Below are 24,852 nucleotides of genomic sequence, written 5' to 3' on the forward strand. Positions count from 1 at the left end.
CCATATTGGTGACCCCGACGTGATCCAGCCGATCACTTACCATGAGTGAATCAAACGCCTCGTTCCTACGCCTAGCACACTGGAGCTAAGCGCGGTAAGCGTTCACCTTCCGTCGTTTTGGATACATCAACCACAATCTTGGTTTGTCCATACCGAAGCCCAGTTTCACTTAAGAAACATCTCAGCAGACGCAACAAGGTATTACTACCTCGGCAGCGCTCTACCGCCGGAGACGACCGCGCGGGTGATGCGGTTCATCATCAATCCTCCGGCAGAAAACAAGTACGAGGCCATGAAGGCACTGTTGTTACGGACCTTCAGGTTCAGCAGGCAGGACCGAGCTAAGCGTCTTATGCACCTACCGGATCTCGGAGATCGGCTGCCGTCCGTTCTCATGGCTGAAATGTTAACGCTAGCAGGTGAACATACGGATTGCCTCATGTTCGAGCAGGCATTCCGAGAGCAGCTTCCCGAAGATGTCAAACTTATGCTCACGGATTGTTCTTTTAAGGACCCCGTGGCATATGCAGAAAAAGCTGATGCGCTCATGGCGTCCAAATCGAAAGAAAGAGGTTCGATCAACAAGGTCTCGACATCAGCGGCCGAGCCACAGCGACATCAAGATGGCGCCGCGTCTCCCGCCATTTCTCCAAAAGCCCGCCAAAAGGATCCGCACAAGCGCGGCTGGTGCTATTACCATCTATGATGGGGTGGAGAATCCCGCAACTGCCGCTCACCTTGTACCTTCTCGGGAAATGCCTCGGCCGATCATACATAGAGGCAGTTGCGATTGGCCAGAACCGACGCCTCTACGTCCGAGACCGATTCCCGGACACAGAATTTTTGGTTGACACGGGAACCATTGTCAGTATCGTACTGCCGACCGACCTTGAGACCAGATCGGGTAAGACAGGTCCTACCCTCATCGCGGTTAACGGCAGCCCCATCCGCAAGTATGGAACGCGGTAAATGTCCCTGGTTTTAGGCCTCCGCACGTATGAATGGCCATTCATTATAGCAGACGTCAGCCAGGCGATCCTAGGCGCAGATTTCCTCTGGGCCTTTGCACTAGTCCCCGACGTCCGCGGTAACGACCTCCGACCCTCCGCCAGCAACGATGAGCCCATCGCTCCGACAACCGCCACCCCGCCCAGCCCGACTGTCCAGGCCGTCGTCGCGGCCCCCGACTCGTATGCTGAGGTCCTGGCGGAGTTTCCAGAGCTGCTCATCCAGCGTTTTGACGCCCCTTTGGCCAAGCACGGCGTGGTCCACTACATTCGCACCGAGGGCCCCCCCCCGTTTTCGCTCGGGCCCGGAGGTTACCGCCCGACAAGCTGGTGGTGGCACGGGCGGAATTTAGGAAGATGGAGGAAATGGGCATTGTCCGTCAGTCCGACAGCCCGTGGGCTCCAAAGCATCTGGGGGGTGGAGACCATGTGGCGATTATCGGCGTCTCAATGCCGTCACCACAGCTGACCGCTACCCCATACATATAACATATAACAACATATAACAACTACAGCATGGAAACAGGCCTGTCCGGCCCTACCAGTCCACGCCGACCATTCTCCCTGACCTAGTCTCATCTACCTGCACTCAGACCATAACCCTCCAATCCCCTCCTACCATATACCTATCCAATTTACTCTTAAATAATAAAATCGAGCCAGCCTCCACCACTTCCACCGGAAGCCCATTCCATACAGCCACAACCCTCTGAGTAAAGAAGTTCCCCCTCATGTTACCCCTAAACCTTTGTCCCTCAATTCTGAAGCTATGTCCCCTTGTTGGAATCTTCCCCACTCTCAAAGGGAAAAGCCTACCCACGTCAACTCTGTCCGTCCCTCTCAAAATTTTTAAAACCTCTATCAAGTCCCCCCTCAACCTTCTACGCTCCAAAGAATAAAGACCCAACCTGTTCAACCTCTCTCTGTAGCCTAAGTGCTGAAACCCAGGCAACATTCTAGTAAATCTCCTCTGTACCCTCTCCATTTTGTCGACATCCTTCCTATAATTTGGCGACCAGAACTGCACACCATACTCCAGATTCGGCCTCACCAATGCCCTGTACAATTTTAACATTACATCCCAACTTCTATACTCGATGCTCTGATTTATAAAGGCAAGCATACCAAACGCCTTCTTCACCACCCTATCCACATGAGATTCCACCTTCAGGGAACAATGCACAGTTATTCCCAGATCCCTCTGTTCCACTGCATTCCTCAATTCCCTACCATTTACCCTGTACGTCCTATTTTGATTTGTCCTACCAAAATGCAGCACCTCACACTTATCAGCATTAAACTCCATCTGCCATCTTTCAGCCCACCCTTCCAAAAGGCCCAAGTCTCTCTGTAGACTTTGAAAACCTACCTCACTATCAACTACTCCACCTATCTTAGTATCATCTGCATATTTACTAATCCAATTTGCCACACCATCATCCAGATCATTAATGTAAATGACAAACAACAGTAGATCCAACACAGATCCTTGGGGCACTCCACTAGACACTGGCCTCCAACCTGACATACAATTGTCAACCGTTACCCTCTGGTATCTCCCATTCAGCCATTGTTGAATCCATCTTGCAACCTCACTATTAATACCCAACGATTTAACCTTCTTAATCAACCTTCCATGTGGAACCTTGTCAAATGCCTTACTGAAGTCCATATAGACAACATCCACAGCCTTGCCCTTATCAATTTCCCTGGTAACCTCTTCAAAAAATTCAAGAAGATTAGTCAAACATGACCTTCCAGGCACAAATCCATGTTGACTGTTTCTAATCAGGCATTGATTATCCAAATAATTATATATATTGTCCCTAAGTATCTTTTCCATTAATTTTCCCACCACAGACGTCAAACTAATAGGTCTATAATTGCTAGGTTTACTTTTAGAACCTTTTTTAAACAAAGGCACAACATGCGCAATGCGCCAATCTTCCGGCACCATCCCTGTTTCTAATGACGTTTGAAATATTTCCGTCATAGCCCCTGATATTTCTGCACTAACTTCCCTCAATATCCTAGGGAATATCCTATCAGGACCTGGAGACTTATCCACTTTTATATTCTTCAAAAGTGTCCGTACCTCCTCTTCTTTAATCATCCTAATTTCCATCACTACTCTACTTGTTTCGCTTACCTCACATAATTCAATATCCTTCTCCTCGGTAAATACCGAAGAAAAGAAATTGTTTAATATCTCCCCCATTTCTTCCGGCTCAGCACATAGCTGTCCACTCTGACTCTCTAATGGACCAATTTTATCCCTCACTATCCTTTTGCTATTGACATATCTGTAGAACCCCTTGGGGTTTACTTTTACATTACTTGCCAAAGCAGCCTCATATCTTTTTTTCGCTTTTCTAATTTCCTTTTTAAGATTCCTTTTACATTCTTTATATTCCTCAAGAACCTCATTTACTCCCTGCCGCTTATATTTATTGTATATCTCCCTCTTTTTCCGAACCAAGTGTCCAATTTCCCTGGAAAACCACGGCTCTTTCAAATTATTATTCTTTCCTTTCCACCGAACAGGGACATAAAGACTCTGTACTCTCAAAATTTCACCTTTAAATATCCTCCATTTCTCTATTATATCCTTTTCATAAAACAACAATTTCCATTTCACTCCTTTTAAATCCTTTCTCATCTCCTCAAAATTAGCCTTTCTCCAATCCAAAATCTCAACCCTTGGTCCAGATTTGACCTTCTCCATAATGATATTGAAACTAATGGCATTATGATCACTAGACCCAAAGTGCTCCTCAACACATACCTCCGTCACCTGACCCATCTCATTTCCTAACAGGAGGTCCAACACTGCCCCTTCTCTGGTAGGCACCTCTACGTATTGCTGCAAAAAACTATCCTGCACACATTTTACAAACTCCAAACCATCCAGCCCTTTAACAGAATGTGATTCCCAGTCTATATACGGAAAATTGAAATCACCCACAATCACCACTCTGTGCTTACTACTAATATCTGCTATCTCCTTACATATTTGCTCTTCCAATTCTCGTTCCCTATTTGGCGGTCTATAATACACCCCTATAAGTGTTGCTAAACCTTTCTCATTTCTGAGTTCCACCCAAACAGCCTCCTTAATCGAGCCTTCTAGTCTGTCCTGCCAAAGCACTGCTGTGATATCCTCCCTGACAAGCAATGCAACACCCCCACCTCTTGCCCCTCCGATTCTATCACAACTGAAACAATGAAATCCTGGAATATTTAATTGCCAATCGCAACCCTCCTGCAACCATGTTTCACTGATCGCCACAACATCATACTTCCAGATGTCAATCCAGGCTCTAAGCTCATCCACCTTTCTTACAATGCTCCTAGCATTAAAATATACACATTTAAGGGACCCATCATTTCTTATTCTCAGTTTATTTCTTTTCCCTTCTTTCTCTCCTACATATTGGGTCTGAGTGTTTCCCTTTTCTGCCTCCTGCCTCACACACTGCCTATTAGCTATCTGTGTTTGAGTCCCTCCCCCCAACCGTACTAGTTTAAAGTCTCCGCAGTTATTTTAGCAAATCTCCCCGCCAGGATATTGGTTCCCCTCGGGTTCAGATGCAACCCGTCCTTTTTGTACAGGTCATACTTCCCCCAGAAGAGGTCCCAATGATCCAGAAACTTGAAACCCTGCTCCCTGCACCAGTTCCTCAGCCACGTATTTATCCTCCACCTCACACCATTCCTATTCTCACTATCGCGTGGCACAGGCAGTAAGCCTGAGATTATTACTTTGGAAGTCCTTTTTTTTAACTCTCTTCCTAGCCCCCTGAATTCTCCTTTCAGGACCTCTTCCCTTATCCTACCTATATTGTTGGTACCTATATGTACCACGACCTCTGGCTCCTCTCCCTCCCCTTTCAGGATATCCTGGACACGCTCAGACACATCCCGGACACCGGCACCAGGGAGGCAAACCACCATCCGGGTCTCCCGACTGCGTCCACAGAAACGCCTATCTGACCCCCTCACTATAGAGTCCCCTATTACTACTGCTCTCCTCTTCCTTTCCCTACCCTTCTGAGCAACAGGGCCGGACTCCTTGCCAGAGGCCCGGGCACCGTCGTTGCCCCCAGGTAGGCTGTCCCCCCCAACAGTACCAAACAGGAGTACTTATTTCCAAGAGGTACAGCCACCGGGGTACTCCCTAGTCCCTGCCTCTGCTCCTTGCCCCCCCTAACAGTGACCCACTTGTCTACCTCCCGTGGTCTAGGAGTGACCACCTCCCTGTAACTCCTATCTATAACCTCCTCACTCTCCCTGATCAGACGGAGGTCATCAATCTGCCGCTCCAGGTTCCTAATACGGTCCCTTAGGAGCCCCATCTCGTCACACCTGGCGCAGATGTGGATGTCTGGAAGACTATCAGACTCCCAGATTCCCCACATCCGACACCCAGAACAAAAAACTGCCCTGGCACTCATACTCTCCAAACAAAGCCCCGTGCTCGGTTACTAAACCTACCGCCCGGCCGCTACTCCAACCGCTCCAACCGCCCACCCAAAAGAACTGAGTGATCTCCTGGGAGAGGCGAAAAACCGGATAAAAAACCCAGGCCAATTTGGGAAAAAATCCGGGAAATTCCTCTCCGACCCCAAGCTAGGCGATCGAAACTAGTCCGGGAGATCACACAGGTCTTACTCCTTACTATCCCCACACAATCCCCACACACTACTTCCCAAGCAACACAGCTTGGTGCTGCTGCTTGCTGCTGCTTGCTGCTGCTTGCTGCTGCTTGCTACTCTGCTGCTTGCTGCTGCTACTGCTGCTTGCTGCTGCTGCTACTGCTGATTGCTGCTGCTGCTACTGCTGATTGCTGCTGCTGCTATTGCTGATGGCACACATACTTGTCGTCTGGGCTGGAAGGTGCGGTGGTGTTCTCCAAGATCAATTTGGTGCGGGGATACCACCAGATTCCTGTGCGGCCGCAGGACATACCAAAAACTGCCACGATCACTCCGTTCGGGTTGTTCGAATGGTTGCGAATGCCTTTCAGTTTAAAGAACGCAGCACAGGCTTTCCAGCGACTGATGGACCGTGTGGGTCGGGATTTGCCTTTTGTGTTTATTTATTTAGATGATATCCTGGTCGCCAGCCCCTCAGTGCAGGAACACCGGGCCCACTTGCGGGCCGTATTCCAGCGGCTCCAGGCACACGGGCTCATCATCCAACCCTCCAAGTGTCAATTCGGCCTCCCTTCTCTCGATTTCTTAGGGCACAGAATCACCCCTGCCGGCGCCACCCCTTTGCCCGAGAAGGTAGAGGCTATCCGGGCATTTCCGCGGCCCACCACAGTGAAAGGTCTGCAAGAGTTCGTAGGCATGGTTAACTTCTACCATAGGTTCGTCCCGGCAGCAGCGCGGGTCATGCGCCCGCTCTTCCAGTGCCTTGCGGGTAAACCTGTAGAGTTGATATGGTCCCCGGCCACGGAGTCGGCCTTTGCAGCAGCTAAGGCGGCTTTGGCAGACGCCACCATGTTGGTCCACCCGAGCGCCTTCGCCCCCACGGCCCTGACGGTTGATGCCTCTGACGTGGCGGTGGGTGGGGTTTTGGAGCAGCAGGTCGGTGGCTTTTGGCAGCCCTTGGCGTTTTTCAGCCGGCAATTGAGTTCGGCTGAGCTGAAATATAGCGCCTTTGACCGAGAGCTTCTGGCCCTCTATTTAGCCGTTTGTCACTTCAGGTATTTCCTTGAAGGCTGCCTGTTTGTGGCCTTTACGGACCATAAACCATTAACTTTTGCTTTTTCCAAATTGTCCGACCCATGGTCGGCCCGCCAGCAGCGGCACCTGACTGCCATCTCCGAGTTTACCACCGATGTCCGTCATGTCGCTGGTAAGCTTAATGCCGTTGCTGACGCCCTGTCTCGGCCTGCTTTTTCCCCCATTTCAGCGGTGGACTGCGAGGTGGATCCCCAGGAGCTTGCGGAGGCACAGCTTCTGGCGGATACCGCCTCGGTATACCAGTCCACCACTTCGGGGTTGAAGTTGGCTCAGGTGGCCTGCGGGCCGGAGGGCACAAAAGTCTGGTGTGATGTTTCCCTTCCCCGTCCCAGGCCGGTAGTGCCGCCCTCCCTTCAGCGCCGGGTGTTCGATGCCATTCACGGGCTGGCGCACCCGTCCATCCGCTCCACCTCTGCCTTAGTAGCCGCTCGGTTTGTAGGGCATGGCCTGCGTAAACAGGTAGCTATTTGGGCCCGTTCCTGCGTTCCCTGCCAGACTGCTAAAGTCCAACGCCATGTCCAGCCCCCGGTACAGGAGTTTGAGGTCCCAGCGGTCCGTTTTTTCCATATTCACGTGGATTTAGTAGGACCCTTGCCTTCCTCCCGGGGCTACACCCATCTGCTCACGGTGGTGGATCGGTTCACCCGGTGGCCAGAGGCTTTCCCATTGTCAGATACCTCTGCTGTCTCTTGTGCCAGGACCTTGGCCCTCCATTGGGTGGCACGTTTCAGGGTTCCGGCTGTTATTACCACCGACAGGGGGCCACAGTTCACTTCGACCCTCTGGGCCACGCTAGCAGAGCTGTACGGTTCCCGGTTGCAACACACCACAGCGTACCACCCCCAGGCTAATGGGCTTGTGGAGAGGTTCCACCGACAACTCAAGGCGGCCCTCAGTGCGAGGCTGGAAGGCCCGGACTGGGTAGACCAACTTCCCTGGGTCCTTCTGGGCATCCGGACCGCTCCTAAGCAGGATCTCGGTGCTTCGTCCGCGGAACTAGTATATGGCTCGCCACTTCGAGTACCCGGGGATTTGCTTCTGGACTCCTCGCGTGGGTTCCCTGGCCCCGGTTCCGACTTCACGTCATGGGTGTCCCATGGTACACAAACCGCCTGCCCTGAAGGACTGTGAGTTTGTGTTTCTGCATAAGGATGCCATCGTTCCCCGTTGCAGAGGGTCTATGAAGGGCCGTTCCGGGTTTTGCGTAAGGGGACGGTCACCTTCACCTTTGACGTGGGCGGCAGGAGTGACCTCGTCTCGGTGTCCAGGCTTAAACCTGCGCACTTGGATCCAGACCGCCCGGTCCTGGTCGGCCAACCACCTCGGCGAGGCCGGCCTCCTGCAGTTCCGCACAGTCCAGGACCCCCCGCTCCGGTAGTTCCACCAGGTCCGGAATCCCCTGCTCCTGTGGTTCAGGCTGCCCCTCTGCTTACTCGTTCTGGTCGCAAAATCCGGCTCCCTGCTAGGTTCCGTACCTTGGGTTCTGGGGGTGTCATGTAGCGACCATAGAAAGTGGTCCTAGTTGTCGAACCCTCAGATTGGCCAGCAAGGTCACGTGTGGGTGCGACTGTAGGGATTGGTCCAGAGAGCGACACCGCTGATTGGACAGCGTGGTCATGTGCGCTTTTGGCGCCCGAAAAGAGTCAGTTGGGAGACGTCTTCGAAGAGAACAGTTAGTTTTAATGGTTGTCTGTAATCTTGTTAAGAAAACTTTGTAATCGAATATTGCTGTCGCAATAAACTTCTTCAACAAAGAACAAGTTTCCAGACTCGCCATAAACCGGTACTTTGGATCTGTCTTCATTAAGGAAGATACAAACAATCTCCCAGATGTTCTAGTGGCCAGAGATCGTAGTGTGACGGAGGAACTGAAGGAAATCCACATTAGGCAGGAAATGGTGTTGGGTAGACTGATGGGACTGAAGGCTGATAAATCCCCAGGGCCTGATGGTCTGCATTCCAGGGTACTTAAGGAGGTGGCTCTAGAAATTGTGGACGCATTGGGGATCATTTTCCAATGTTCTATAGATTCAGGATCAGTTCCTGTGGATTGGAGGGTAGCTAATGTTATCCCACTTTTTAAGAAAGGAGGGATACACTAATCTGTACCATTCTGAATCTAAAAAGGATGAAATTAAGATAAATAATTTTTTATCCAAAATACAATTACCAACAATCTCTAATGAGGAGCAGATGGGACTAAATGCCTCCTTTACTTTGAGAGAAGTGGATGAAGTATTATATTATTTACCAAGTAATAAATCTCCAGGGGAAGATGGTTTCCCCGCCTGAGTTCTATAAAAAAATTAAGATTTGTTATTACCAATATTTATGGAAGTGATACATCAAGCGGAAAAAACTTCTACATTACCAGAATCCTTCTCACTGGCAATTATAACCGTAATTCAAAAAAAAGGGAAAGACCCTTTAAATGCATCTTCTTATAGACCAATATCATTGTTGAATACAGATTATAAAATAGTTGCTAAACTTTTGGCAAGGAGATTGGCAGAATATTTACCGAAGCTGGTTAAAGAGGACCAAACTGGATTTGTCAAAAAAAAGGAGAATATCTGATAATGTAGCAAGATTTATAAGTATTTTACATTTAGCACAGAAAAGAAAGGAATTGAGCGTAGCAGTTGCTTTAGATGCTGAAAAGGCGTTTGACAGGTTAGAATGGGATTTTTTATTTAAAGTATTAGATAAGTACGGATTGGGAAATGGTTTCATTAACTGGGTAAAAGCTCTTTATAAACAACCTAAAGCCAAAGTGGTGACAAATGGCCAATCTTCTCAATCATTTAATTTGGAAAGATCTAGTAGACAGGGATGTCCCTTGTCACCGGCTTTATTTGTATTGGCCATTGAACCTCTGGCAGAACTAATAAAATCAGATTTAGACATTGAAGGATTTAAAGTTAATCAGGAAAATCACAAAATTACTTTATTTGCAGATGATGTTTTAATTTGTCTTACTAGACCATTGGAATCCTTAAGAAAATTATATTTCAGACTGGAAGAATATGGGAAAGTATCAGGATACAAAATTAATAAAGATAAAACTGAAATAATGCCTCTTTGTGAAGGTAATTATGATCAATGTAAAAGAGAAAGTCAGTTTAAATGGCAAAAAGAAGGCATGAAGTACCTAGGGGTTAAAGTAAATAATAAGTTAAATAATCTGTATAAACTAAATTATAAACCACTAATTAAAAAGATAGATGAGGACTTGAAGAAATGGATGAATCTTCCAATTACATTGCTAGGGAGAGTGAACTGTATTAAGATGAATATTTTTCCGAGGTTACAGTATTTATTCCAAACACTGCCTATACCTTTACCAAATAATTTTTTTCAAGAATTGAATAAAATTGTGAGAAATTTTCTATGGAAAGGTAAAATGCCAAGAGTGTCTATTGAAAAATTAACATGGAAATTTGAATTAGGTGGATTGCAATTACCAAAATTTAAAAATTACTATCTGGCAGCACAAATGAGTTTTATTTCATCCTTTTATCAAGAGGGTGGAAAAACAGCATGGGTTAAAATTGAAATGGATAACATAAAAGAACTATGCCCAGAAGAATTTATCTATAAATGGGAAGCGAAGCTATTAGTTGAGGATCAAGAGTCACCTTTGCTAAAACATTTAATTAATACATTGTTGAAAACAGTTAAAGCTAATGATAAAAGATTTTTTCTAACAGCTAAAACTCCATTAGTAAAAAATAGATTACTGCCGTTTGCTTGGAATAATCAAATATTACAAGTCTGGGAACAGAAGGGTATTAAACATATAGGAGATTGCTACGAAGGAAATAATTTTTTGACATTTTCTCAATTGAGAAACAAATATCAAATTCCAGGGAATAGTATTTTTTTCTATTATCAATTACAATCTTATTTAAGGGAAAAGTTAGGTAATTCAATGTTTTTATTTCAAATTAAAGGAATTGAATCCCTGATTCAGGGCAAGGAAACTAAAAAAATTATATCTTCAATGTATAAATTGTTACAAAAATCTGGTCCAAAGACAGGAATTCAAAAACTAAGACAAAGATGGGAAACAGATCTGAATATTAGCATTGATGAACCAACTTGGGAAAGATTATGTTTAGAAAGTATGAAAAATACTATTAATGTGAGATATAGTTTAGTACAATACAATTTTTTACATCAACTATATTTAACTCCGAAAAAATTAAACAATTTAAATCCAAATTTACCTGAAATTTGTTTTAGATGCAACCAGGATGTGGGTACTTTTTTACACTCCACATGGGCATGTCCGAAGGTAACTCCTTTTTGGAAAGACCTAAAAAACTTTTTGGAACAATTGATGAATAAGACCATACCATTGGATTCAAGGTTGTTTTTATTGGGAGATACTAAAGGAATATTACCAAGAGTAATTTTAGATAAATATCAAGAAAGATTTCTCAAAATAGCAATAGCAATAGCAAAACAATGTGTGGCGGTCACTTGGAAAGATCACAATGAAATAAGAATTGCAAGATGGTATGCAGAAATGCGTAGTTGTATCCCATTAGAAAAAGCTACTTATAATCTGAGAAATAAATATGATTTATTTTTGAAACTTTGGAACCCATTCACTTTAAAACTAGGATTAAGAATTGGAAATATTTAATTTCAGGATTGTTTTGATACCCCTAAAAAGAATTTAATAAGAAATTAGCCGGAAGTGTTTCCTTCTTGTCTCCAGGTTTCCTTCTTTCTTCTTTCTTTCTTTTTTTCTTTCCTTTTTTATTTTATTTAATTTTTTAATCTTTCTTCTTCTCCTTTTTCCTCTTTTTTTCTAACTGGGGGGTGGGGGGGAGGGGGGTTGTGGGTGGGGAGATAATACAGAACAATACAAGTATAATCGAATTTAAAATGTATAATCGAATTTATAATGTAGGTACCATCGCGTACTATGAGTTCATACATGTATTTGTTTTGTTAAAATTTAAATAAAATTAATTTAAAAAAAGAAAGGATGGAGAGAGAAAACGGGAAATTATAGACCAGTTAGTCTGACATCAGTGGTGGGGAAGATGCTGGAGTCAATTATAAAAGATGAAATTGCGGAGCATTTGGATAGCAGTAACAGGATCGTTCCGAGTCAGCATGGATTTACGAAGAGGAAATCATGCTTGACTAATCTTCTGGAATTATTCGAGGATGTAACTAGGAAAATGGACAGGGGAGAGCCGGTGGATGTGGTGTACCTCGACTTTCAGAAAGCCTTCGACAAGGTCCCACATAGGAGATTAGTGGGCAAAATTAGAGCATATGGTATTGGAGGTAGGGTACTGACACGGATAGAAAATTGGTTGACAGACAGAAAGCAGTGATAAGTGGGGTACCGCAAGGCTTGGTGCCGGGACCCCAGCTATTTACAATATACATCAATGACTTGGATGAAGGGATTAAAAGTACCATTAGCAAATTTGCAGATGATACAAAGCTGGGTGGTAGTGTGAACTGTGAGGAAGATGCTATGAGGTTGCAGGGTGACTTGGACAGGTTGTGTGAGTGGGCAGATGCATGGCAGATGCAGTTTAATGTGGATAAGTGTGAGGTTATCCACTTTGGTGGTAAGAATAGGAAGGCAGATTATTATCTGAATGGTGTCAAGTTAGGAAAAGGGGACGTAAAGCGAGATCTGGGTGTCCTAGTGCATCAGTCACTGAAAGGAAGCATGCAGGTACAGCAGGCAGTGAAGAAAGCCAATGGAATGTTGGCCTTCATAACAAGGGGAGTTAAGTATAGGAGCAAAGAGGTCCTTCTGCAGTTGTACAGGTCCCTAGTGAGACCGCACCTGGAGTACTGTGTGCAGTTTTGGTCTCCAAAGGATATTCTTGCTATTGAGGACGTGCAGCGTAGGTTTACTAGGTTAATTCCCGTAATGGCGGGACTGCCGTATGTTGAAAGACTGGAGCGACTAAGCTTGTATACACTGGAGTTTAGAAGGATGAGAGGGGATCTTATCAAAACATATAAGATTATTAAGGGATTGGACACGTTTGAGGCAGGAAACGTTCCCAATGTTGGGGGAGTCCAGAACCAGGGGCCACAGTTTAAGAATAAGCGGTAGGCCATTTACAACGGAGATGAGGAAAAACGTTTTCAGTCAGAGAGTTGTAAATCTGTGGAATTCTCTGCCTCAGAAGGCTGTGGAGGCTAATTCTCTGAATGCATTCGAGAGCTAGATAGAGCTCTTAAGGATAGCGGAGTCAGGGGATATGGGGAGAAGGCAGGAACAGGGTACTGATTGAGAATGATCAGCCATGATCACATTGAATGGTGGTGCTGGCTTGAAGGGCCGAATGGCCTACTCCTGCACCTATTGTCTATTGCCTATTATCTATTATCTACACTAGTCCCACCTGGTCAGACCGACCAACATGCCCCATCTACACTATTCCCACCTGACCACACCGACCAACATGTCCACACTACACTAGTCCCACCTACCCACACAACCAACAAGTCCCATTTACACTAGTCCCACCTGCCGACACCGAGCAACATGCCCCATCTACACTAGTCCCACCTGCCCACACCGACCAACATGCCCCATCTACACTAGTCCCACCTGCCCGCGTTTGGCCCACGTCACTCAGCTGAGAACTCCAGCTTGCACTCCATATTCTAATGCAAGCCTGCAAGCCCAGGTGACTACACACACTTTAGACATTCAGAAACAGGCACTTCGGCCCACCGAGTCCGTGCTGGCCAGCGATCATCCCGTAAACTAGCACTATCCTACACACTAAGGACAATATTGCAGTTTTACCGAAGCCAATTAACCTACAAACATGCATATCTTTGGAGTGTGGGAGGAAACCCACATGATCACAGGTAATATGTGCAAACTCTGTACAGACAGCATCCGTGGTCAGGATTGCAGCGGGCTCTCTGGCGCTGTAAGGCAGCAGCTCTACTGCTGCGTTACTGTGCCGACCCTAATCACATCGTGGTGAATCTCTCCTGCACCCTTTCCAACTTACTGCCAGCCTCCCTGCACAGGGGCAACCAGAGCTGCACGCTGCACCACTAACGCTGTCGTGCCAACGTCCTACAGAGCTGCTGATGGGCCGCCTCTGTGATCAATGCACACAGTACCAGGGTGTGTGTTTGAGCCCAGCCTTGTACTCCCACCTTCTCCTCGCTCCTCCTACCTTCATTGGCTCCTGTGATGATGGCTGTCTTGCCGCTCAGATCCACGGGACAATCTGCTGGCCGCCAACGCCCTCTCCTCTGGGACCTGAGCACCAGGAAGAGGAGAAGGCAGACGAGGGGCCAGAGGGGGTGGGAGGCGAGGGAGAGGAGGGAGGAGAGCAGCTGAGACAGCTCCATGGTCCCAATGTGAGATAGATCAGACTCTGACTGTCAGCACTGGGAGAAATGTCCACAACACTCAGGTCTCACTGGTAACCAGCATTGCTGGCATACCTCTGATGCAACTCTTCATTTGCTAAAACTGAGATAAGCTATCAATTGTTAAAGAGACATTGTGACAGAGATGATGCAAACTCAGGTAGAATCACAGTCACAGCAGAGAAACAGGCCCTTCAGCCCAACTCCTTAGACATGCCCCATCAGAACTACCCCAGCTGCCTGCGTTTGGCCCATCTCCCTCTAAACCTTTCCTGGGAATGCCGTATGTGTCGTTCTAGTACCTGCCTCAATGACCTCCTCTGGAAGCTTGTTCCGTACACCCACTGTGTGTGTAATGGCAGTTTCTATACCTTCTCAAAGTCCAACTTCGATAGCCATTACTGCTCATGGATGTGGTGGACACCGCACTCCGAGATAACAAAAATGAATCTTCCAAACGCTGTTTCTTGATTAATTGATCTTTATTAAAGTAGCACAAATCAAAAGAGTAATTCGTAACTTTTCATTCTTATTAACTGTTTCTTCTTGAGATCGTGTAGTCATCATCGTGTGGTCGTGGTCGTGATAGTCTTTTAATGATAGCGGAGTCAGGGGGTATGGGGAGAGGGCAGGAACGGGGTACTGATTGTGGATGATCAGCCATGATCACATTGAATGGCGGTGCTGGCTTGAAGGTCCGAATGGCCTCCTCCTGCACCTATTGTCTATTGTGGTAAAAAAACTGTATTCTCTTCATCTTCCGTGACTAAACTGACAAAGCTCTATGCTAGCCTCCTCAGATGTAGACATTCCCCATTACGCATCAAATCACACCCACAAACATGCCAAAAAAGACAGAAATTAGAAATATTAAACATAGCCATAATATAATGACAGTAACTAATTTAAGCATAAATGGCTCCTACACATCGGCTCCTAATTGTTCTACGTATATAACGAAGCAATTACCAACAGATATTAAAAGCAGCTATAAAAGCTTAACATATATCAAAAACAACAGAGTTGTGAATTTGTGGAATTTTCTGCCACAGAGGGCAGTGGAAGCCAAATCACTGGATGAATTTAAGAGAGAGTTAGATAGAACTCTGGGGGGCTAGTGGAATCAAGGAATATGGGGAGAAGTTGGGCTCAGGTTACTGATTGTGGATGATCAGCCATGATCACAATAAATGGCGGTGCTGGCTCAAAGGGCCGAATGTCCTCCTCCTGCACTTATTTTCTATGTTTCTATACTTCTATGTAAAAGTAATATGCATTATATGTTGGCATTCAAACTTCTTCCATCTGCTCCTTCACCTTCTAGAAGCAGACATATTTTGGTTATCGTTCTTACCAAGATGTTGTCATTAATCTGAAGTCGTACAGTACGCACAAAACCTTTAAAGTCTGGCATGATCTCCAGTATCCTGCCCATCAACCAAGAACCTGGTGGTGCAGTAGAATCAACCACCAAAACGATATCACCTGGAATAAAAGTTCTTCTTACTCTCAACCATCGTTGACATTCTTGAATTAGAGGCAAATATTCTTGTGTCCACCATTTCCAAAAAACGTCTGCCATATATTGTACCTGTCTCCATCTGCGTCTAATATACCAATTGTGATGTTTGATGGACTGTGTGGGGTGTGAGGACCCGTTGCTCCTCCTGTGCAGCAGGTGGCGCTGCACAGGACAAAGGGAGATGTTTTGTACATAGTTATCTTGGCTGTACACAGTGTGGAGTGTGCAGTCAAACTGTGTGGTTGCAGCCATTTTAATTGTCTTGCTGCCAGCATTGAGTTACTGTAATAAAGACTTCTGTTGTACCTTGAAGACTCTCAAGTTTCATACAGACATAGAACAAGAACACGAAAGTGGTGGCAGGAGTGAGGATTGTGTACAAAGACCCAGAAAAGAGCCTATTTTTCGATTAAAAAAAAAACATGTCTCTGCAATTCGATCGTTTCGATCCCGAGCGTGAAAGGTGGTCGTCGGATTTAATGCACGCTGAGTTTTATTTTGAAAGTATGGCAATTATAACTGACCTGAGAAAGAAGGCTCTCTTGTGTTCATTAATGTCTCCAGAAACGTTTGAACAACTTCAAAATTTACTTACAGAAGAAGTAACTGAAGTTTCATATGCTGAACTCACAACGGCTTTGCAACTGCATTACAAAGAAAGTCGAAATTTCCTCGCAGCTCGCCTCGATTTCTACCGGACGGTGCAACAGGAAGGGCAATCTATCACCGATTTTCTTGCCGAACTTTGCACCAAGGCAAAGGCATGTGATTTTAAAGCTTACTGCTGTGAAAAGTGCCAAGACAATGCGTTGCAGGATAGACTGGTAATGGGCTGCAGGCACGCATTCATCCAGCAGGTGATTCTCAAGGAATCGGACGCCTTATTGAAGAATGTGCTGCAGTGTGCTAAGATGGCCGAGGTGCTAAGTAAAGAACTGCACAAAATGGCCGGCGATACAACTTCGAAGCTCCCTCAAGAGGTGCATACAGGTCGTCAGACTTCTCTGCAACGCGTGCATACAGTTTGTCAGACTTGTCCGCAACGCCAGAAACCATTTGATCGACCCAGAGCAAATCCGGAGAAGAAGAGACAGTTTCAGAAGAGCCGCCCCCCTGTGGAGGAAGGATGGAATCCCTGCTACCGGTGCGGCTCGACTGCTCATCATCACCGTGAGTGCCCGTATATCGAGTCCGTTTGTTACGCCTGTAACCGAAAAGGTCATCTCCAGGCAGTGTGTCAATCTGTAGGAAAGGGGAGAAAGGGCAAGAAAGCACAAAACACAGTCGACCAAATCGCGGAGACCATTTCCATTGAAGTGCTCGGTGTGTCCACGATCACCGACAAGCCGAGGATTTCGCTGCAGGTCTCGAACGTTGATCTACAGTTCCAGGTGGACACTGGTGCGGCTGTGTCGCTAGTGGGTCAGGACATCTGGGAGAGGATCGGATCGCCAAAACTGAAACCGGCCAACATCCGCCTTTTTGGATACGGTCGACAGGCCATTCCCACGAAAGACAAATGCACTGTTGCCGTTTCCTGTAATGGTGTGACAAAGATGTTACCGCTGATCCTCGTTGGCAAAGAAGGTACATCCCTGTGTGCCAACGACTGGATCTGTGCTTTCAAGCTTGAAATGAACGCCTTGATCTACGATGGATCAACTATGTCATTGTCATCTACCACGGACTGCAACATGGTCAGCCAGTGCAAGAACAACCTGCAGAAGGTTCTTGACCAGTTTCCGGCCGTTTTCACATCTGGACTCAGGCATTGCACAAAGATGAAGGCACAGCTCATACTCAAAGACGATGCCGGCTCTAAGTTCTTCAAACCAAGACCAATTCCGTTCAGTCGGATGGATGCCGTCGACAAGGAACTCTGCCGTCTTGAAGAAATGGGAATTATCACCCATGTGGACCATTCAGAATGGGCCACACCCATAGTTGTCTTTCAGAAACCTTGCAGCAAGGTGCGCATCTGTGGTGACTACAAAGTGACTGTAAACCCTCAATTGCACATTGATCAACACCCCATACCAAGAGTGGACGAGCTGTTCGTCAAGCTGCAAGGAGGACAGTACTTCTCCAAATTGGACATGTCCGACGCGTATCTCCAAGTGGAACTGGACGACAAGACAAAAAACCCGCTTGTGATCAACACGCATAAGGGACTGTTCAGATACAACCGGTTGTCATTTGGACCGGCACCGGCGCCGGCCATCTTCCAGAAACTGGTGGACAATCCGGTTGCTGGGATTCCGTACGTAGCCGGCTACCTGGATGACATCATTGTCACCGGCCGGACAGAGGAAGAACACCTGCAGAACCAAAAACAGGTCCTCACGGCACTGAACAACTACGGCATGAAGTTGTGCATGGACAAGTGCGCATTCTTCCGAAAACAGGTCACATATCACGGGCATGTGATCTCGGCAAGTGGTCTGAAGCCATCGGAAGAGTGGACGCCATTATGAAATTGCCGACGCCCGAAAATGTGAAGCTGCTTGAAAGCTTGATTGGCCAGGTGAACTACTATGGCAAGTTCATACCGGCACTTTCAACTTTGTGCGCACCATTGAACAACCTGCGAAAACAGGACGTCGAATGGCACTGGTCCAAAGAGTGTGACCATGAATTCACCAGGTTGAGGGAGATGCTTGTCCAGAGGATGCGTGTGGTCCACTATGACCCATCGAAGCCGATCTCGCTGGCCGCCGATGCATCGCCGTATGGGCTTGGAGCTGTAATTTCACAAACGGCGCTGAACGGTAAGGAAGAACCAATCGCGTTCGCAGCCAAAACGATGACGACCGCCGAGAAAAACTACAGCCAAGTGGAGAAAGAAGCACTGGCGATCGTGTTTGGTGTCTAGAACTTCCACCAATATTTGAGTGGGCGACATTACCTGCTCATCACCGACCACAAGCTGCTGCTGACTATTTTCAGTCTGGAGAAAGGTTTACCTGTCATGACGTTGCAGAGTTAACAACGTTGGACTCTGATCATGATGGGATATGATTACCGCATCATTTACCGACAGTCTGCTGAGCATGCCAATGCCGATGCACCCTTGTCTACCGATTGGACCCGACCTGTCGTTCGATAAAGAGGAGGCAATTATGGAAATTGAGACGGACGCGAACTTTCTCAACACGCGGGTCATCGCCGATTTCCCCGTCTCCGCAAGGACGGTAGCCAACTATTCGAGCACAGACCCCATTTTGTCGAAGGTACGACATTTTGTCACTCAGGGGTGGCCGGACAGTCCCAAGCTGGACAAGGAATTCCGCTCATTCTGGAATGCGCAAACGGAAATCTCCTCAAAGGTTGGCATTCTGCTCCGCGACTGTCCAGTGATCATTCCGACGGAACTGTGATCGCCAATTCTGAAAATGTTGCACAAGACACACATTGGAATTGTGCGAATGAAGGCGCTCGCCCGCATGCATGTGTGGTGGCCGAATATCGAGGCCGATATAGCAGACCACTCCAAGGACTGCACACCATGTGCCGAAACAGCGCCGAATCCGCCGGAAAAGACCTCCCCATGGCCCGTCCCCGACCAACCATGGCAGCGAATCCACATAGATTTTGCTGGACTGTTCCTGGAGTACATGTGGCTGGTCGTCATGGACGCCCATTCAAAATAGCCACGTTATCCAAATGCATAAATATCCAACCACCGAAACAACCACTTCTGCGCTCGACGATTTGTTTGCCATTTGGGGATTGCCCTTAACAATCATAAGCGACAATGGACTCCAAATTGCCTCGCAAATGTTCAGTGACTGGTGCAAACATCACTCAATTGTGCATCTGACATCAGCACCTTTTCATCCACCCTCAAATGGTGAGGCGGAGCTGCTCGTCGGCGTTTTCAAACAAGCCATGAAACCCGCTGTAGAAATTGAAAAGAAATCTAAACAATTGGCGTTGCGCGATTTCTTACAGCAGTATCGAACTGTTCCAAACTGCACTACCGGTCGAACGCCAGCAGAGATGATGCTCGGACGTCATGTGCGCTCTCCCCTATCAGTTTTGAACCCGACCCGTAACTCTAACACGGCTCGCACTCAGCCAACGAAGTCGAACAAGTCCAAATTCGACATTGGTGACTACATATATTATCGCAATTATACGACCAAGCGAAACAACTGGTGCGCTGGCAGGATCACGGCTCACATTGGAACCAAAATGTACACCGTCCAAGGACAAGAAAGACATTGCCTACGGCATGATGACCAATTAAGAAGCCGCGTTCCTCCAGCGAAGATTGCGCAGAGCCTGACCAGAACTAAGCAGTCGGACACCCCTGTGCCGAATTGTGTGGACACTAGAGTGCCTGATTTGCCCCTCCCCAGGCTTGGCGAAGTTCCACCAGACGAACTCCCCGCCGATCTGCCTGTGGTCCTTCGTCGATCGACACGTTGCTATCGTGGTACTCCCCCAAGGCAACTCATTCAGGAATAGAAACGTTCAAACTGGAAAGGGGGAGTGTGATGTTTGATGGACTGTGTGGGGTGGGAGGACCCATTGCTCCTCCCGTGCAGCAGGTGGCGCTGCACAGGACAAAGGGAGATGTTTTGTACATAGTAATCGTGGCTGTACACAGTGTGGAGTGTGCAGTCAAACTGTGTAGTTGCAGCAATTTTAGTTGTCTTGCTGCCAGCATTGAGTTACTGTAATAAAGACTTCTGTTGTACCTTATTCACAAAATGCTGGAGTAACTCAGCAGGTCAGGCAGCATCTCAGGAGAGAAGGAATGGGTGACATTTTGGGTCGAGACCCTTCTTCAGACTGATTGAGAATGATCAGCCATGATCACATTGAATGGCCTCCTCCTGCACCTATTGTCTATTGAATGATCGACCCATTACCAAAAGAGTTCTGATGATCCGAGTGACCTGCAAGCACTTACACCAAATCATATTCTTCTGTTGAAAACCAAACCAATGTTACCACCTGGGCTCTTTGTGAAGGAAGATTTGTTTTGTGTTCTTGTTCTATGCTTGTATGAAACTTTTCTGTTGTACCTTGAAGACTCGCAAAGTTTCATACAGGCATAGGAAATACGAACAAACACAAGTGAAACATCCCTCCTCCCCACCGCCGCCACTCACCCCGGGGATGCGGGGCTCCTGAACAACAACTACACTTGTGTTTGTCCTTATTTCACTGCGTAAGAGGGAGACGGGGCCGGGGAAGAGAGTGGAGGAGCGGCACAGATCACGCTGGCTCTGGGAGAGAGGGAGAGGGGAAAGAGAGAGGGAGGGAGCAGCCCCCGCAAGTGGAGGCGATCCTTCACCGGACCTTCTGACACCCTCCCCCTCCCCGTGCTCCCCCTCTCACCCGCTGCTCCCTCTACCCTGACTCTCTCCCCCCCTCACTCTCTCCCCTCCCCCCCCACTCTCTCCCCTCCCCCCCACTCTCTCCCCTCCCCTCCACTCTCTCCCCACCCCCCCACTCTCTTCCCTCCCCCCCACTCTCTCCCCTCCCCTCCCACTCTCTCCCCTCCCCCCCACTCTCTCCCCTCCTACTCTCTCCCCTCCGCCCCACTCTCTCCCCTCCCCCCCACTCTCTCTCCTCCCACTCTCTCCCACCTCCCCCCCCACTCTCTCCCCTCCCACTCTCTCCCCTCCCCCCCACTCCCTCCCCTCCCCCCCCACTCTCTCCCTCCCCCCCCCCCCCCCCACTCTCCCCCCTCCCCTCTCTCTCCCCTGAGTTCATTAAATTTATAAAACTCACACTTCTTTGGCCCGCAAAAATGTGCCAAATATATAATGTGGCCCTCATGCTGCGAAGTTTGGAGGCCCCTGTGCGAGACAAAGTCGACCCGTTGGGCCCATTCCTTGTAGAGGGGGGACAGGGAAGGGGAGAGGGAGCCACTCACCTCGGCTCCGTGGTGCCAGCGCTGCAGCCAGAGCGAGCCGTGGACCCAAAGCCTCTCCTGTATGGGTCCAGCACCATCACCCCCCCCCCCACTCAATCCCCCTTAACCCCCCTCCTCCCTCCCCCCACTCCCCCCTCCCCCCCCTCCACTCCCCCCAGCCCATTCCCCCCTTCCCACAACCACTCCCTCCCCCCACTCCACCCTCCCCTCCCCTCCACCCAACTCCTACTCCCCCCCCACTCCACCCACCCCATTCCCCCCTCCCCACACCCTCTCCCCACTCCCCTTCCCCCACTCCCCCTCTCCACCCCACCCCTCCCCATCCCCGTTCCCAGCCCTTCCCACCCACCCACCCCATCCCCCCACTCCCACCTCCCCATCCAGTTCCCCCCTGCCCCCCACCCCTCCCCAACCTGCCCACCCACCCCACTCCCGCTGGTGGGTGAGGAGTGTCTCCCGGGGCCGTGGGTGGGCGAGAGAGGACAGGGAGAAGGCACTGACCTCGGCCCCATTTCTCCTGCAGGCCCGGGGACGTGAAGCCGAAGCCTCTCCTGCACCTCGGCTGCGACCAGCTGGGAACGGCGGTGTCGGCCATCTTGTTGGACCCTCTGCCGCGTGCTGCATCATGGGAGGAAGTTCAAGTGCGGGGCACACGGGGTCGGGAGCCGGTCCTCCCGCTGGTCCTCCGGGGGGGGAGGGCGCATTTATCAAAGTTTATTAGGTAAATTGCTTTTAAAAAGTAACAAAAGTTGGTTTACTTCATGCAAGGGGGAATGGTGAGTAAGGTGGGCCTAAAACTGTTGCGCTTTCGTGTACTGTTTTGGCTGTGTGAAGCCCGAAACTATTTGCTCCACTGCTCCAAAGAGATGTACCTTCATCCGATATTCAACGAGATCTTCTTGTGCATCACCATCCTGCCACCATAGGAATCGCAAGTAGTCAATATACTTTTCCGATACCGTGACCTAATGAAACAATGCCTTGATGTCTGCCATCATAGACACCGGCTCATGTCTGAATCTGATGAGAACTCCGATGAGTGAGTTCGTTAGGTCTGGACCCTGCAGCAGTTGACAGTTAAGTGATTTACTCTTAAAAACTGCAGCACAGTCGAAGACCACTCTTAAAGTTCCTTTCTGTGAATGATACACCCCATGGTGTGGGATCTCCATCACTTCAATTCAGCTGGTCTTCTGGCACCCTTTCAGCATATCCATTATCAATCATCTCTGTGGCGGCACGGACTTGGAGGGCCGAAAAGACCTGTTTCCGGCTGTATATATATGATATGATATGATATATTCATCATGAAATTTTGTATTCTTGCCAAACTTGCGTTTCAGATTCTGAATGCGTTGTTCTGCAATGCAACGGTTATTCGGCAGACTAACACTTTCTTGTTTGAAAGGCAAGTCTAAGCAAGAGAGAGACTTGGGCCTTTTGGAAGGGTGGGCTGAAAGATGGCAGATGGAATTTAATGCTGATAAGTGTGAGGTGCTGCATTTTGGTAGGACAAAGCAAAATAGGACGTACAGGGTAAATGGTAGGGAATTGAGGAATGCAGTGGAACAGAGGGATCTGGGAATAACTGTGCATTGTTCCCTGAAGGTGGAATCTCATGTGGATAGGGTGGTGAAGAAGGCGTTTGGTATGCTTGCCTTTATAAATCAGAGCATCGAGAATAGAAGTTGGGATGTAATGTTGAAATTGTACAGGGCATTGGTGAGGCCGAATCTGGAGTATGGTGTGCAGTTCTGGTCGCCAAATTATAGGAAGGATGTCGACAAAATGGAGAGGGTACAGAGGAGATTTACTAGAATGTTGCCTGGGTTTCAGCACGTAGGCTACAGAGAGAGGTTGAACAGGTTGGGTCTTTATTCTTTGGAGCGTAGAAGGTTGAGGGGGGACATGATAGAGGTTTTTAAAATTTTGAGAGGGACGGAGAGTTGACGTGGGTAGGCTTTTCCCTTTGAGAGTGGGGAAGATTCCAACAAGGGGACATAGCTTCAGAATTGAGGGACAAAGGTTTAGGGGTAACATGAGGGGGAACTTCTTTACTCAGAGGGTTGTGGCTGTATGGAATGGGCTTCCGGTGGAAGTGGTGGAGGCTGGCTCGATTTTATTATTTAAGAGTAAATTGGATAGGTATATGGATAGGAGGGGATTGGAGGGTTATGGTCTGAGTGCAGGTAGATGAGACTAGGTCAGGGAGAATGGTCGGCGTGGACTGGTAGGGCCGGACAGGCCTGTTTCCATGCTGTAGTTGTTATATGTTATATGTTATATGTTAATAGTGTCCTTCTATCATCCTTACTGAGTGATTCATAATTTCCAAACATTTTACTTCTTCTCTGGACATTTCTGACTCCTTGCTGGCTCCTTCATTGAAATCATGATTGTATTTCTTGCTCAACAACTCTAGATTTACAATAGATATTTGATTGTCGGCAGCAGCAGTGGTTATTCTTTTTCCTGCCTTTGTTGTTCCTTCTCAAGGAGCCATGGATAACCCATCCGAGTAGGGTTCTCACAGCAAAGGGTCCATCCCCTTGACTGGTAACAACCTTTCTAGGTTCTAATGCCTTTGAAGCATTCGTTCCGATAAGTAGGTCGATATCAGAATTTATTTTAGGTATCGTGACATCTTTCAAGTAAGGCCATTTTTTCAAGTCTTCTTGCTTAGGTATATTTGGATGAGAAACGGGCATTGTCTCATGTGTAAACACGTCAGATATTTGTATAAAATTGTCTTCCTCCAGACTAGATATTTCCATACTTGTGATATGATAACTATCGTAGCATTTCTGACCATTCATGGTGTTCAAGAGAAGCTTAATCCTTTCTCCTGTGATGTCCAGCCTTCTCATCTAGCTTTCTGTGCATAAGGTAGCTGGACTTCCACTGTCCAAAAATGCGGATGTTTGCAACACTGTATTCCCCTCACTGCTCCTCACCTATAGAAGGAGATCAAACTTCTTTAACCTTTCATAGAACAGTACAGATTATTCCATAGAACAATCTGATTCATTTTGTGATACAAGTATCTTATTCTAGGAATTAACTTTGTAATTTCATTTAACATAGAAACATAGAAAATAGGTGCAGGAGTAGGCCATTCGGCCATTCGGCCCTTCGAGCCTGCACCGTCATTCAATATGATCATGGCTGATCATCCAGCTCAGTATCCCGTACCTGCCTTCTCTCCATACCCCCTGTAATGAAGTGATCATACCAACGCTGTAATACAACACATGGCTTTTAATGCAACACTTACATCACAGGAGGTGCAGTACATTC

General features: G+C 47.7%; 1 protein-coding gene, 1 long non-coding RNA gene and 1 pseudogene across 2 annotated transcripts in view; 1 reads left to right on the forward strand and 2 right to left on the reverse strand.

The window, feature by feature from the left end:
* The window catches only part of LOC144598067 (retinol dehydrogenase 11 pseudogene), a 32,504-nt pseudogene extending 18,382 nt beyond the window's left edge, over positions 1–14,122 (reverse strand).
* Positions 1–24,852, forward strand: part of LOC144595331 (retinol dehydrogenase 11-like) — a 379,579-nt gene that overhangs the window by 128,861 nt on the left and 225,866 nt on the right. The window lies entirely within an intron of this gene.
* The window catches only part of LOC144595594 (uncharacterized), an 80,408-nt gene that overhangs the window by 22,628 nt on the left and 32,928 nt on the right, over positions 1–24,852 (reverse strand). The window lies entirely within an intron of this gene.

The sequence above is a fragment of the Rhinoraja longicauda genome, chromosome 1 (assembly GCF_053455715.1).
Source record: "Rhinoraja longicauda isolate Sanriku21f chromosome 1, sRhiLon1.1, whole genome shotgun sequence".
NCBI lineage: Eukaryota > Metazoa > Chordata > Chondrichthyes > Rajiformes > Arhynchobatidae > Rhinoraja > Rhinoraja longicauda.